Source organism: Oenanthe melanoleuca, chromosome Z, assembly GCF_029582105.1.
Source record: "Oenanthe melanoleuca isolate GR-GAL-2019-014 chromosome Z, OMel1.0, whole genome shotgun sequence".
NCBI classification, from domain to species: domain Eukaryota; kingdom Metazoa; phylum Chordata; class Aves; order Passeriformes; family Muscicapidae; genus Oenanthe; species Oenanthe melanoleuca.
Window position 1 is genome coordinate 29,578,092 of NC_079362.1, and position 16,199 is coordinate 29,594,290.

Below are 16,199 nucleotides of genomic sequence, written 5' to 3' on the forward strand. Positions count from 1 at the left end.
TCTTATTCATCACCTGCACAGAGCAGCAGCTCAGCTCTAGGTTTGCAGCCTCCACGAGCAGAGACCACGGGGCACAGGGCAGCTCCTCCAGGGTTTGGCTGTTATCTTTGGAAAGCAAACATAGTTTCTAGCATGCAGCCAAGAACTGCCATAAGGAGCTCGTCCCTATCTCATTGATCCTCTCTCCACTGGCACTGAGGTGCTGCTGGGTGCCCTGAGGCTCCAGGCGAACTAACCCCAGACCCACAGCCTTGGTGTCACCTACAATCCTGACAAAGTGTTCTTGTGACTTCCCCTATGCACCACTGGAAATGGTAATGAGAAAAGGCCACAGAGAAGATCCTGAAAGACTCCATGGGGCATAAGCCTCCAGGCAGACTTGGCCCAGTGACCACCACCCCTCATCTTGACCAGTCAAGAAGGTGTTTACCCACCCAGACTCAAATCTTTAGTGTGGATTCAAGGACCTCGTGGGATAGTGTTGGAAACTTTGCCAAAGTTATATTCCATGTTATTTCCTTGTCTACAAACACTTTATCCCACAAGGTAACCAGCTCACCTGATTCATCCCTGGTCAGTGGTGCTGGTGGTCCCAATCACCTTCTCTTTCATGCAGCAAGGGATGTGCTCCAAATGAATTCATGCCATGATTGTCTCAGGAAGCAAAGTGAGACGTGACTGCCCTGAGGTTCCCCAGATCATCTTTTTCTCCTTTTTTGAAGGATACCTGCCTTTCTTCAGCTGCTGTGATTCTCCCCAAACTCTCCATAGCCTTTCAAAAATGCTTGAAGGTGACCTTACATAGCCATTGACCAACTCTCTCAGCAGCCCTGGGTCCAGCCTTTAGAGCTCAACAGCCCTGTAGGTGTTGACTCTGTGCAAGTAATCCCTGACTCAACCTTCATCCACTTGCTGGTTGTTCTCAGCCTCCTTAAGTTCTGTCTCTGAGGAAAAAAGCACTGAGCACCTCTGCCTCTATGCCTCTTTTCATAAAAACTGTCTGCCTTATTTAGCCCTTTCCTTGTTTAGCCTTTCACTGTTGGTGCAGAGGCATGACTTACAAGATTGGATTTTGATATTCATTTTGCCCAAGATGAAACAGAAGTGACTGCTGTAAAAATAAAGAATGACAAATTCATTGATATTATCTCTCAATGACAAGTTCTAGATTATGCTGGGAATCCATCATGCACTTACATTACCCAACAATTACTACAGAAGCACCCCTTCAAACTGCTCTTTAATGAGCAAAGAATCCCTTTTGCTATAGAGAAATTATTCCTGCAGATTTATGGTTTATCTAAAGGGAAACTGATTTCCCATTTTCATTTTTCCTTATTTTCATTCCATCCAGCAGTTTTATCATACCTTTCTTTCAGTCGAGATCCCTGGAGATGCTTTACCAGGAGATTACCATACTTACACTTGATGTTCCTAGGAAAACACATCAATGTAACATTTTTGAAAGGCCAAGTTGTTTCCTGTTGTCCCTTGGGAGACAATATCACTTCGTCCTATCGTTGCTTAAATGTACCAAGAGCTTTTTGGCACTGTGCCGGAACACAGCTGTCAAGATTGTAAATTCAAGTTATAACCCAAGGAGTGTTCACAATTCTATCTTATCCTGAGCTGCCTAACATCAAAAGAAATATTGAGAACACAACCAGTCTTCTATGTCCCTGAAATATGCAGCTGCAGAAGCCTCTCATTTAAAGGAGTTGAAAGTACAGCAGCTCTTTTAGGGAAAGTTATAAATGAAACTCTACTCCTTGCAATCGTTACCAAGATGAGTTCACATGGTAAGACTTTGTGTCAAAAGGAGCCACTCTAAAAGGCAGAAATGGAGACGTATGCACAAAAAAACATACTCTGACAGAGGACACTGCAGCACTCAGCTCCTTGTTGCCGCCATTCCTCCTCTTCAAGCATCAGTGGGCTGAAGCCATATGATGCTATCAATGATGTTCGTAATCCAAACTCATGGAGATGGAGCTGGCATAGATATCTAGTAAACTGAGCCCAAACCTCTTGAAAACTTAGCAAGCCCTCTAGAGTCTCAGTTCATGGCTTGACCCATTTAACGGAAAGAAAATTTGAATCATACTTTGAGCAGCCACGCTTAGATGCCATTGCCTTGTGCAGACATTTTGTGATGTACAACTTACTGTCCATCATTCCTCATAAAAATTCACTCTTTTAATTACAATTTCCACATCTCAAGGGCTTGAGCTTACAGTAACTCAAAATCATCCCAAAAGTAATTAAAAGCATAGAGGACAACTGACCTCTGGATAACAATTCCATTCTGTGGCATACACAGTTTTGAAAAGAGATTTTAGTCCCCTGCTGAATAACAACTACTCAGAATCTTCTTATAAACACAGAAATGTGCTAAAATGCTTTATTTTAAATTGGATTTTCAGGTTTTCCAATTCAAGTATGCATGTCTTTGGCTGGGACATGGGCCAAGCTTGGAAAAGTCCCAGATGGAGGAGTCTGTCTGAATTTTTCATGTCAGATAGCTCTGAATGAGATAGATGAGGGATATAAATACATTCTCTGTATTTCATATTTTCAGTCTTACTGCACTGCTCTTGAGATGCAGTATCTCCTGGTCTTTTCTCCTTCCCTGCATTAACATGAAACAGTATTCATCAGAGAAATATCATTTGGTCATAAACTTACTACCTGCTTCTACTACTCTCTGCGTATCGTAATATGCAAAATATACGTGTGTAGGAACCAAGTAGCTTTATGTGGGTTTTGCAGATGATGTAATGGCAAAGGCACAGGCATATAAAACATTCCTCATTACACATTTCCAAAAGCTATATGGGGGTGTGTACCAGTTACTGCAGTGCTGGGATTGTCTGAAATGTCCTCAAAGGTGTGGTGTGAACAAGAGTGTTGACACCCATCTCTCACCCCTCCAGTAAGCATGATAGGAATCTCCACAGGACACCCTGTGTGCCACAGGAAGAAGTGTCCTGGCACTGGTATTCCCTAGAGGTGATGTGGTTTCACCAAAAGGGACTTCAGCCCCTGCAGTAGAACCCAGTGTTCACTGTTTCCCAAGGAACTGGGAGTTTGTGACTACCCAGTACTGCATTGTGAGTCCTGCTGATCCCACAGCCTAACACAATAATAATACGGTGCATGGGAAAGAATCTGCAAGTTGTGCAGGGCTGGTACACATCTGCTTTCACCATCTGCTGTCCTGTGGTGCTGGTTGTGCATCTCACTTGGTACACCCCAACCATCCTGCTCCCAGAGAGCTGGACCCATCTATGCCCCACACAGCAGGCTTCTGACACCAAAGTGCATCTCTGCTTGGGATTTCCTTTTTAAGGTTCTGTCAAAGAGCCTTCATTCATGTATTGTAGTGCTAAAACCAGCACCTTAAGGTTTTGTTACAAGGAAGAATTCATTGTCTACGATAAGCACTGTTTCCAGAGATGCTCCCTATTATCATACTTCAATGACTCCAAGAAGTTAGGATTGTTTAGTGGGTCTCTGATTAAAGATAAAAGCACACTTACAAATAATGGATTTTAGCCCCCATGCCTCTGATTTGTCTAATGTCTCTGAATTCTTTATCCCTGAAACTCTGACACTTTCAACACAAAACTTTTGACATTGTCATATGCTGCTGTCACATTTACAACTTAGATGACTTCATACATGATGAATAAAAGGTAAGATGTAAGTTGCTATATCAATGACAAGCATGATTTTGATGTATGCTTTGCTGTTTACTGTGTCATAAGGACAAAGTAGAAAAAATAACTGAATGGCTACAAGGCCACAGTTAAAGTAATCCTACAACAAATAATATTGCCCAAGTCTCTATTAATTGCATTGCAAACCTTCATGCACTTTAAGATTGTAATTTAAAGGAGAAAAAAGCAAAAAGCTATTTTTTAAATAATGTTTGAACTTTTGATGTTATCAGAACCAAACATAAAAATACACCAGTTCTTAGGTAGCGCCAGACCAGTACTTTCTAAATATACTATTCTTTGTCTGTCATTGGTCCACAAATTTCATGTAGAGATGAAAAAGACATATTTCAGCTCCAGAGTGATTAGTGGAAGATCTGACAGCCCAGTGTCAGATCCCTCTCTTCAATCAGTTTCTTATCATATTTCTATTGAGTTGACAATAGGACTGTGATCCCTGCATAATGCCAACACAGAATAACGGTAGCAGTGTATCTGGAATGTAAAGTGTGGTATTAAGATTTCCCAGTGGCACAATCTGTCCCCCTCCCAACAGTTCTATACAGTGGAGCAATCCTGAACATACTTAAAACAAACAACACATTTAAGAAAATGTTATAGGACTTCGCCAGGTTGGTGGGTGACCAGACTGGACAAATGATAAACTGTTAGAATGATAAATGTTAGAATGATGAATCAGTAAGCAAATCCCATACTTAAACTATGTCTGGGTAAACCCATGTACTCTAGAAATTAAAATGCAAGATCAAAATAGCATTAATTGTTCTTTTATAAAAACAAAGAGGCAGCAGAAATACATAAATCCAGTGCCACAAAATGCATCAGTTGTTTTAGAATACACAAACTATAAGTAGCTCTGAAAATACCATGACAAAGTTAAAAATGGGATTAGAGACCAAATAACAAGTTTCACAGAACTTTTCAAGTTGGAAGCCAGACTACCCTAAATTATAATGTCTCATTGTGAACTTTTCTCCTCTTTATATCTCTTAAATCAATTAAAAAAACAAACAAAACAAAAAAAAAAAAAAAAAAAAAAAAAAAAAAAAAAAAAAAAAAAACCACAGATTAATGAAAGTAAACCCCCACTGCCAAACTCACTATCATATAAACAGATGATAAAACCACAAACAGAACTAGTCTTCACACATGTCAAAGCATGAAAAGCTTCACAGGGTGCCGCATTACAAACACACCCCACCCCTGGGCACAACTGACTCTTCGACAGGCAGATCTTAATTTGAGCTCCATGTCCTTTCAGCTTGTGGAGTTTCAGTGAGCAAAGCCAACCACTGTAGATTTTTTTCAAAGCCCTATTGGTTTGACTTACTTCAGATGAAGTAATGAGTTAAAATCAGACCACACAGAGAGAAGCCCTTCTCCAGTAGCAAAGTTCTGGCTGAGGTCACCAGCTCAGCAGCACAAACCACACAGGAGGTCATGGAACAGCCCTTCTGTACAAACTCCAGGACGGGGTGCACACCACACTGCTCACGACCACTCACATCTAAATTCCTGCTCTCAAAAAACAGCAAAACTAGACTCCAATCCAAAGATGATGCAGGTCCTTGCAGCCAGATAACCCCTTACATGCTTCTTTTATTTGGGAGAGAGCTGATCACAGAATCACAGAATGGTTTGGGTTGGAAGAACCTTTAAAGGTCACCTAATACAAAATACCTGCAAAAAGGAGGAGCATTTTCACCTAGATCAGGGTGTTCAGTGCCCATCCCACTTTAAAACCATTACCCCTTGTCCTACCACTCCAGGCCCTGCTAAAAAGTGTCTCTATCTTTGCTATAAGCCTACTTTAGGTTTACTGAAAGGCCATAAAAAGCACTCCCCAGAGAGAAAGAAGAGAGACCTTCTCTTTTCCAGGCTGAACAAGCTAAATTCTCTCAGCCTGTCCACACAGGAGGGGTGTTCCATCCTTCTTACCATTTTTGTCTCCCTCCTTGGGACCCACCAGAAAGAATCCACATCTGTCTTGTACTGAGGGCCCCACAGCTGGACACAGCACTTCAGGTGGGGTCTCATAAGGGCAGACAAGAGTGGGAGAACCCCCCCCTTGACCTCCTGGCCATCCTTCTTTTGTTGCAGCCCAGGATGTGGCTGGCACAATGGGCTGTGAGAACACCTTGCTGGGTCATGTCCAGTTTAAATTCGGACATTTACTTCAGTCTGATTAAACTTCAAAGTAAATCAGAAATTATGGCACATGAGAAAAATCCATTCCTTTTAGAAGACCCACTTCAAGGAGCTTATTTTCTCACTGTGTTCTGCACACTCTATAAGGCCTGCAGACTAAGCACACCTGGAAAAAAAGTAGTCAAGAGAAACAAGCCTATATTTGTTGTCTTAAATTTAGTATATTGTTGTCTGCGTCTTCAATCTCCCTGTACTTTAGGGGTCTGAAAACTGAAAGAGGTTGAAAAACACCACTTTTACTGCCCTGACTGTATTTCATGAGGGAGACTTGATTGGCTGAAAAATCCCCACTTTCCATGTCGAATACCACAGGAATCTCCCTTTCAGTTGGAGGATCTTTCACACTCATTAAGTTGTAAATATCTCTTCTGCCAACACCATGCTGAACCACAACTCAAGCCTCTCAAGTCTCAAAAAACATGAAGAAATCTTCCTCCACAGAGTACCTGGACCTGCTCCAGCTGGACTGCCTTGTGAGAATGCATGGTGGACCAGGTCCTGGGAAGGGCCTCAGCAGTACAATGCCTGTTTAAAGCCTTACTAGTAATCCCTCTGTAACCCCACTTCACCTCAGCCACTGGACTGAGACAATAAATTTGGAGCCATGCACTTCCATATCACAGTTCCCCTTTGAAATTGTCTTCCTCTTTGGACTGACTTCAGGGCAAATAAACAAATATTTCAGTCCTAATTTGAATATTTTGACCCCTTTCCCAGTGTCAGGAGTGATGGATCCAAACAAGGGTCTGATCTGTGCCATCTCTGCAAGCTGTGCTGACTGGCCCCTGCTCATGCCATAGGTGTGTGTTTTTAGGGAAGGGGAAGGTGAAATTATTAACTGACCAAGATCTGTGTTTTGGCAATGGGCTCACTTAGTATGCATCTTACAAAGCTAGTGTGCTCAGACAATAGTCCCTGTAGGGAAACATGAGCTTTCGCTGTTCATGCTCTACTGGACTGGATATTCAGCATTGCAAATTCGTCTCACAGCCACTCAGCTTACACGGAGCCTGATCAGAAAGCAAACAAAAGCCTTGCCCTTGACTTCAGCAGACTTCCAGTTGGGCTGTTTCACTGCTCCATTTGTGCTCCTGGACCAACTGTCATACAGCACCTTTCAGGCCAGAGTGAATGCTTTTATTGCAGTACTATATTATCTGGAGGAACAATTTTTATAACGAAAGCACTGACAGTGACCCTTAACTAAAATACAGCTTCAGATGCTGCTACTGCTCTGTCTTAACAAGTCTCCTATCAGCTTCACAGCAATAAAGAAGAAAAATCCAAGTATCATGGTGCTGTCAGGGAGGATTTCACTCATGTCCTGCACATACTACTTTTATTCAACCTATCTTTGCCAAATTTTAGACTCTACTTCACATCCTCCCTGAATACATCTGCTGTTGTCACAGCACTGTAACTTCACTTACTCTTTAAGCAACACCAGCCATTAGATTTATGTCATCATTAATTTGCCTCTCTACATACAGCCCATAGACTGATTTATAGCTTTAAATAATCTCTGGTCATCAGCATCTACATCCAGGCCAATTCCATTCCAAATGCAAATCACAGATAAGTCTGTCTCCCACTATCTTAAGTAACTGCTCTGCATCTCTGTGCTGACTTCAAACAGCTCTGAGTGCCCAGGCCCTGAAGAAATCTCACCTTCCCCATTTCTGCCACAGGCTTTGCTATTGCATGCATCTGAAAAGGAGAGAATTGTGCAGATTTACGAAAATTATCCCCAGACTAGATCTCAAGGCTCAAGCCTATAATTCAGCACACTGCCTGTGCTTGTCCATTATGCAGCACGAACAAAGCATTACAGAGAAAGTAGACTTTGAAAGCCCTGGATGTTTCAAGTGCCTCCTGCCAGCCAGCCCTCATTGCTGATCCATCATTTCACAGATGAAGCACTGCAGAGAGCTGTCAGTATTGCTGTCACTATGATGAATGAGGCAACTAGCTACAACTTTCTCAAACAATATATTGAGCCCGTCTATTGTCAGCATTTATAACATCCCTCTCCCCAGGCACTCACATGCAGCTACCACTTCACCAGTTGCTTTGTTTATTTGAACTTGCTGGAGGGGTTCTTGGAGTAAACAGTTTATGATTAGAAGTACAAGGAGTGGCTCACGGATAAGAAAGTAGACACAAGCCTTTTTGACAGTTACTGAGCTACAGAGAAAGATGCTTAGAGATCACATTCTTGGCCATTTTAGCCATTGCAAACTATATTTCATTTTACCCAGTAATCACACCTTCCCCTGAAAAACATTAACTACAGAATTATATACATGATTGGGTTTTCTAAACTCCCTCATCATTGTGGTATCCATTTCAATGATTTCTTAAAGTATTGTCTTCACAGTAGGACAGGCTTGAAGCTTTTCCACTAGCTTATTATCCACTGCTCTCATGTGTCCAGTTGTGGAATATTTAGTAAGCTGGAAGAATACACTAATCCCAGCTCTAAAAAAGGAAGTTTCCAAGCTGAAAATAATTGGACCCTAGGGGAAATTTCACATATGTTTTCTCTGGTCCTAATTTCCTCTACACACCCGGTTTTGATTACAACCGAAAAAGAAATCCTGCCTTAGATAGACCTTTGGTCTAACTCACCTTAACCATTTTCATAGCCTTTGAGGTGAAGAAAATTTTCTGTGTCTCTGCCCACTTACATACTAGCTTGTGGGGTATATGTGTATCCTTTCACAGTCTTATTAAATTATTTTCTGCATATGTTTGTCCCTGAAAGTTTGTTGCAAGGCACGTACAGGAAACGAGAGGATCAAACCCAGCTAAGATGGTTTTGGGGAAAGGCAGGTCCTGCCTGACCAATCTCATCTCTTTTCATGACCAGGTGACCTGCCCAGAGGATGAGGGAAAGGCTGTGCATGTTGTCTACCGAGACTCAAGCATAGCCTTTGACACCCTCTCTCACAGTACTCTCCTGAAAAGCTGGCAGCACACGGCTTGGACAGGAGCACTCTGTGCTGGGTTACACACTGGCTGCAGGGCCAGGCCCAGACAGTGCAGGTGAATGGTTCTGCACCCAGATGGAGACTGGTCACAAGTGGTGCTCCTCAGGAATTAGTATTTGGCCCAATCCCCTTTCAAATCTTTCTTGAGGATCTGTATGAGACCGACTGTACTTTCAGCATAGTTCACAGATGACAGCAAGCTGTGTGGGAGTGTTGCTGTGCTGGAGGGCAGGAAGGCTCTGCGGAGGGATCTGGACAGGCTGGATTGATGGGCCAAGGCCCAAGGTGTGAGGTTCAATAAGGCCAAGTGTCAGGTCCTGCCCTTGGGTCACAACAACCCTGTGCAGTGCTACAGGCTGGGGCGGGCTGGCTGGAAAGCTGCCCACCAGAAAAGGAAGATGCTGGTTAACAGCACCTGAACATGCACCAGGACTGTGCCCAGGTGGCCAAGAAGGCCAATGGCATCCTGGCCTGTATCAGCGAGTGTGACCAGCAGGACCAGGACTGACTGTTCCCCCTGCACTCAGCATTGGCAAGGATGCATCTCATGTTCTATGTCCAGTTCCTCAATTCAGGAAGGACCTTGAGATGCTGGAGCATGTTCAGATGTCAGCAGTGGAGCTGGAGAAGGGTCCAGAGAGTAAAAGCTAAAGAAGAAACTGAGACAGTGGGATTTGTTCAGCCTGGAGAAAAGGAGGCTCAGGGAAGACCTTTTTCTCTCTGCAGTTACTCAAGAGGAAGCTACAGCCAGGTGAAAACTGGTCACTTCTCCAGATAGCCAGTGATAGGACAAAAGGACACAGCCTTAAGTCATACTAGAAAAAGTTCAGGTTATACCTGAATTTCTTCACAGAAAGGGTTGTCAAGAATTGGTAAAAGCTGCCCAGAAAGGCATTGGAGTTACCATCCCTTAAAATGAAGAAGGACTGTATGTGGCACTTAGTGCGATGGGGCTTTTTGACATGATGATTTTTGGTGAAAAATTAGACTTGACTGTCTTGTAAGTTTTGGGTCCTTAATGATTCTATAATGCTAAGACATTTTGTTCAGGTAAGCACAGTAAGCACATATTTATTACTTCCATTTATAGATAACAGCTTCAGAAACAAAACTGAAATCATTTAGTGATATAATTCCAACTACAGAGTAATATTTTGTTGCGTAATCCTGGAGCTCAATAGCAGATCTCAGGTCCCTTGACACCCCTGTAATGACTTCCCACAGCTGCTTTTAGATGCAGCCATTATCCTCAAGTACAGAATGTGACGCATTTTCTCTTTGCTGTGTTTATATATTAGACAGAAAAAGAGGAAACTGATCAACAGAAGGCTTGATTTTCTGGTACTGAAAATAATCAAATTATAACAATAGTAGTAACTAGCCTTCACTACTCATCAGTTCAGGTTTTATTAAGAGAGATATGGAAGTTCTGCTCCCCTCTATCACAGTACTGAGTACTTTGTTGGAAAATGTCTCTGTTTCTGGACATGAGACATGAGGTGACAGTCACCCCTGCTCAGGTACATCTCTAAGTTACTCCTTCCTGCCCTGCTTTAGACTAGTTTTATGTCCTGGTCCAAGCAGAATCAAACTTTGTACTTGGAAGCAGGAAGGTGTATGGGGTCACCCTTTGTGGAGAAAGGAAAATGAAAATGTAGCGACCTTTTTTTAATCTTCAGAAGGGTATGAAAAGGACTTAATAGCAAATAAAACCCAGAAACCCAAAACCCTGATCCTCCTGTATATGAGATCTGCTGTGTTCAAGATTGGGATCATTGTCACTTTGTTTCAATTTGCTCTAATCTACCTGTTCCTGACCCTGGGCAAGCAGGTGGAAAGCACACTGGCTATTCTCCTACCTCTGCAACTGCTGATGATAGCCAAGGGTCACTACATCTTACACAGCTCTTGCAAGAATTGTCAGAGCTTCTCCAAAGGCATCCCTATGACAATAAATTAGGCCTTTTCAAAATGCTGAGAAAAAAACTTATATAGTAGGCAAAGAAGCACTAATGATGAATACCTGCCATGCAGCTGAAATGAGGCCACAGGAATGAATGCCCCAGAAGGTGCTCTAAGAAAATAACAAAAGCCAATTAGGACTGCACATGTCTTTTCACAGGGTTTTGCAAACCTGAAGTACCTACAGTGCCTTACAGTGACAGCTGAGCATCAACAGTGCCTTTGTCCTCAATAACCTCCTTTGAGATAGAGAAAGAAAACTTCTCCAGTTTTAAGACTCCAGTCAAGGCCAAGAATGATCTCTACAAATGACCCCTTTGATGAATCTCTTCGGATCACTGTGACACCCATCTTCAGGGTCCTCACACCATGCACAGATTTCACCATTTTGAAAAACCAACTTTTCCTACCCAAGACAAAATCCTCCTTCCTTAGAAGCAGGCTTCACTGTCTGCATAGCAGGTGTGTCTGGTCTGGAGCCAAATGTATGCACACCAAGTGCCTCCAGCTAAACAGGATGAAGCCCCATACCAGATGCTGGCCCAAAAGCATACATCTATTGGGACAGCAGAGTAGAGAGCAGGGATATGGCATTATCCTACCTGTTAATTCATTGTCATTTCTCTCAGCAAACACTCTGCCAATTCTCCAGAATAAAACTTGCAGGAGAAGCATGTAAGGTCTCTCCCCAAAGGTAGAAGGTTAACATTTTTCTAGGAAATGTTTAGCTAATTTTCTAGTCAAATATATTAAATGCCTCTGTGCCTTTTTAAAAGCTGTGAGCCTGGCAGTTACCATGTATAACATCCCCCTGTTTGCAGCACAAGCACTGTTTTCTGCTCTGGCACAAAGCTTGAGTTTTCCTCTTCAAGTCTATGATGTCATCATCTCCACAGCAGTTTGAAAAGTACCAGCACCACTACCACTCCCAAATAAGCCCAAGCTTGTTTAGGTGCTGTATATTTTATAAATGCCAAGGAAAGAATGCTCACACTGCTCCCTGAGTCCACTCACTTCTGCCCTGGATGGAATGTGAATGTTGAAATTCAGTCCCTGCCCCAGTGCTCCTTCACAACAGAAACAGGAGCCAACTGTACCCTCTTCTGCCTCATCCCTTGTCACCTTGTCTGTAGACCTGTTAGGAATTTGGTGCTTTCAAAAGGAACATTCTTAGCATATTTTTTGCTTTTCACATTTAAGATTACTCCTTCCTCTTTTTTTTTTTTTATTTTTCATTATTTTATCTGCCTCACACTTGCAGTTTCCAAGCTTGCATTGATAGTAGTGACATGTGAGGCAGCTCTTCAAGAAATAATATGCAATCCACCATTATCTTGTGTGGCAAGACTTCAGTTAATACCCCAACAGGTAACCTTTTCTGCATTTTTCTCATGGAACTTCAGAAAAAATGCTGTGCTGCTCCATTAGGAGCTCTCCATAAAAATGTCCATTTGTTTTCTCTGAGCACAGTGGCTATTGTGTATACAAGACAGAAAAGTAATCACAACCTATATATAACACATGATGATGTGTTTTCTTCTCTCATTTCTCGTCAAAAGGTTAGCAACAAAAAGCTTCTTGGCTTAATGCAAGGAGACCTGACATTCCTTTCAGTGGTCTGTACATATACTTTCACTGAAATTTAAATCTAGTTGATGTGCTTCTTTTATTCACACTTTTCCTCACTGTACATAACTAAAACTGTGGTAGAGGGAACACCAGAAATTTGACAAACAATCCAGCTACAGACACAAACCTTTTTAGCATGAAGAAAATGCCACAGAAGAGTTACCTTTCCCCAGCACTGCAGCAGCTTCATCTGCCTGTGGCTACTACACAAACAGCATGTTTCCACAGGGCAGTGTGCAGTAAGGCAGGTTACAGACAGATCTGCCTCTTTTCACTACACGTCTTATCCTATTCCCTGTGTACTTGCACTTGCTCTGTAACTCATCCCTTCATGCCCCCAGCACAATATTCATCTCCCAGCCCCTGCATAATATGACTGGGATATCTTATATATCTCACTTTACCACCCATCCCAACCTTACAATTTCACTTACTTGTGAAGCAGTAAGGAGTAAAAAATAAATGTTTTAGTTGGTATTTATACTTCATTTCCTATTTCTCTTTTGAAAAATGAAAGTTTTCATTCAGTCTCTTAATGGGCTTGTGAAAGAGTAATGTAAGGTTAATAAGTGAATAGGAATGGATAAATTTTGTTGCAAGATTATATTATGCTTCATATTTCAAAGAAAAGGTCCACATAACATCTATCTTCTTATCACAAGGAGTCTGCAGTTTAAGACTGTTTATTATATCTTACAGAGGAAAGAATGTCACATGGGATATTACAGAATCATCTGGACAGAAGGTCCTCAAGTCAGCCCTGTTCCCACCAAAATGACTCTTAGCTACTGCTATCATTCTTGACAGTACTAGATATCCATCACTACAGAGGAAATCAGTGAGGGCTGAAGATGTGCAGTTACTGATGCTAATATCAACATGAGAGAGTATAGGTGCTACAACTTAATTCAGCCAAGAATTTGTTTTGCTCTTGTGCAAGGTAATGCACACTAACTGCTGCTCAGGTTCAGGATTCATATTTCACTTAAATGAAGGATCTGATCCCAGAAAGTAGAAATCACATTTTCTCTGCTTTTTGGGACAAAGACAAAACCTACCAGAAAATGTAGGGCTTCCTGAGATTAAGAAAGTATTCACCTTTTCCTCACAAATGTCCTGCATTTCTGTACAAAGCCTTGAGCCTTGATTCGCCTGGCCAAAAAAAAAAAAAAAAAAAAAAAAAAAAAAAAAAAAGACAGAAGTGTAAGAATCTTCTGCCTGATGTTTTAGACTGCTTTGTTCTTCTTAAACATATCAAAACCTTCTTGAAAGATTTTTAATCAAAGGGTCAGCTGTAGTTATTTTCTTGAGATGGGAGATCAGCCAGCAGCCAGCAACAGACTAAGTAGCTAGCCCAACAAATATGGTATTTTATTTTCCCTTTAAGCTCTAGGGAGACAGGCCTGGACAGTGGTCAGAGTAGTGGTTAGACGTAAAGGGATTCACACAACCAGATGTCATTCTGTTTTAAAAAAAAGTAAATCAAAATGCATAGCTTTCAGGCTCTTTTGAAAGAACAAAACAAAACTAAGCAAAAGAATAGAAACAAGCAAATAAACAAACAGAAGTACAAAACCTCCTGTTGGTGCCTGCTCCAGAAACAACGTAAGTATGATCAGCTGCACACTGAAAGAAGTCTACTACCAAAGTACCTACACACACATCAGCAGTGGTGTGTGGTAGAGCATGTGAGTATCATGAGTATAAAATATGTCTGTATGCCTATATTTGTACAGATTAGTTACCTGTTGCACAACCCTCTGTACTGAAGCAGAATGAGGATAAAGGGAAGCTGAGATGAGATGAGATGAGATGAGATGAGATGAGATGAGATGAGATGAGATGAGATGAGATATGAGATAGATATGAGATATGAGATATGAGATATGAGATATGAGATATGAGATATGAGGTGAGATGAGAGACAGAGAGATTGTTCAGAAAGGTTCTCATGACGAGAATGAAGACCATGGAGGGCTCACACTCCCTACAAGTGTCCAAGCCAGTGTCTCACAGAGGAGTACCACAGACTCAGTGCCTTCCCTGAGGGAGGAACTGCAAGGAGCTGGGCTGCGAAGGACTAGCAGAGTAGCCTAAGGCTGACAGGAGTGGAGAGGACAGCCAGAGCACAGCAAGCTGGAGATGGAGGGGTAGGAGTGAGAGGGCAGACCACCAATCCTTGAAGAAGCATCCTGGCAAACAAGTCCCAGAGTGGGGTTAATGGCTTAGCTCCACGGAAGCATGTAAATAACTCCTGAATAAGGAATTATCTGAAGTAGGTAACCACAAAGGCAGCCAAGTGCTGAACTGAAGTGCATGCTTTGTTCTCAGGCACAGTGGCTATTTAAGCCTTACTTCCCTTCTGCCCTACAGCATCATTACAAATTAGATTCCTTACCCTAAAACTGCAACAATAAAAGCCTTTGCTTTGCTTTTCTTCCAAAGAAGATGCAGAGAAATGGGTCATGACACCTTCAGCTGCAGAGCTAATCCATCATAATGCACCGTAGCTCCTACAAATTGCTGCCCCTGGCAGATAATGGCAGGCGTTTCCAATTGTTCCCAGATGGATAATACGTAGTAATGGTTTGTAACCTGCCTGCACTGGACCACCACAGCTGCTCCACTGAGTACTTTGCAATATTGATGGATGCCCCTTCTGACCCAGAACACTGAACATGTTTAATAGAGCAGTATTGCCACCAAAATCCTTCCCTTCCCTTCTTTTTCTCCACATCCTCAATTTAAAGGTCAGAAGTAAAATCAAGCGCTATGAAACCTGTCTTTTTTCCTCATTTTAGGAAGAGATATTTGTGCTTTCATCTGACAGCTCTGTTGAAGTGTTCTGTTCTATGCCAATAGAAAGGATGGTCCTGCCTATTAACAGGAAGTACACAAGTGAAATGACTCACACACCCTTCCCAGAAAGTATGTAAGTTCTGTTTGTGATGGAGTGCACATCTCTTGATTTCTCTGACCCAAATCTATTTATTCTATGAAAAATGACTGTATAGTGTTTGTTTTTTTTTTTTTTTTGGAGATCCTTCTTAATTTAATCTTTAAGAAAGCCACAACTGCACAGAAAATAGCCAACCATTATTGGCACTTGACACTGTGTTAGTCATAGTAGTGTCTTTCTCTCATGGGTAAACACAATTTCATTTTCAAGTTCTCCCAAATAAACCTTCAAAATTATTTTAAAAAAGCAAACACACCAAATACTAAAGTATGTCTCTGTGTGCATACATGTATTGGTGTATATACTTATGTTTACATATGAGTTATGGGCACCTCAAGAGCCTAATCCATGGACTTTTGAAGTCTGCATAATCTTCAATCACACTCCAGGAGATGAAGTTGAACCTCTGCATTGTTAGTCATCCTTCCCTCTTTAGAAGCCATATTACCTATTAGTACTGAATTTCCCTCATCTTTATGTTCCTTTTTAGCTTCCCTTCCACATTGCTTGCCCTTGGTCTCAGTAACAGTATTCTCATTGATCTTTTGCTCATTCAATAATTTTAAGACTGAAGGGATTTTTAAATTGTCTGTTCTTATCTTCCACATTACCCAATGCAGAAAAACCTCATCCAGGTATTTTTACTAGGGACATTGTGCCTCACATTTGGCTAAAATTTTATCCACTGAGCACAGTTTCATAATCCAAGGA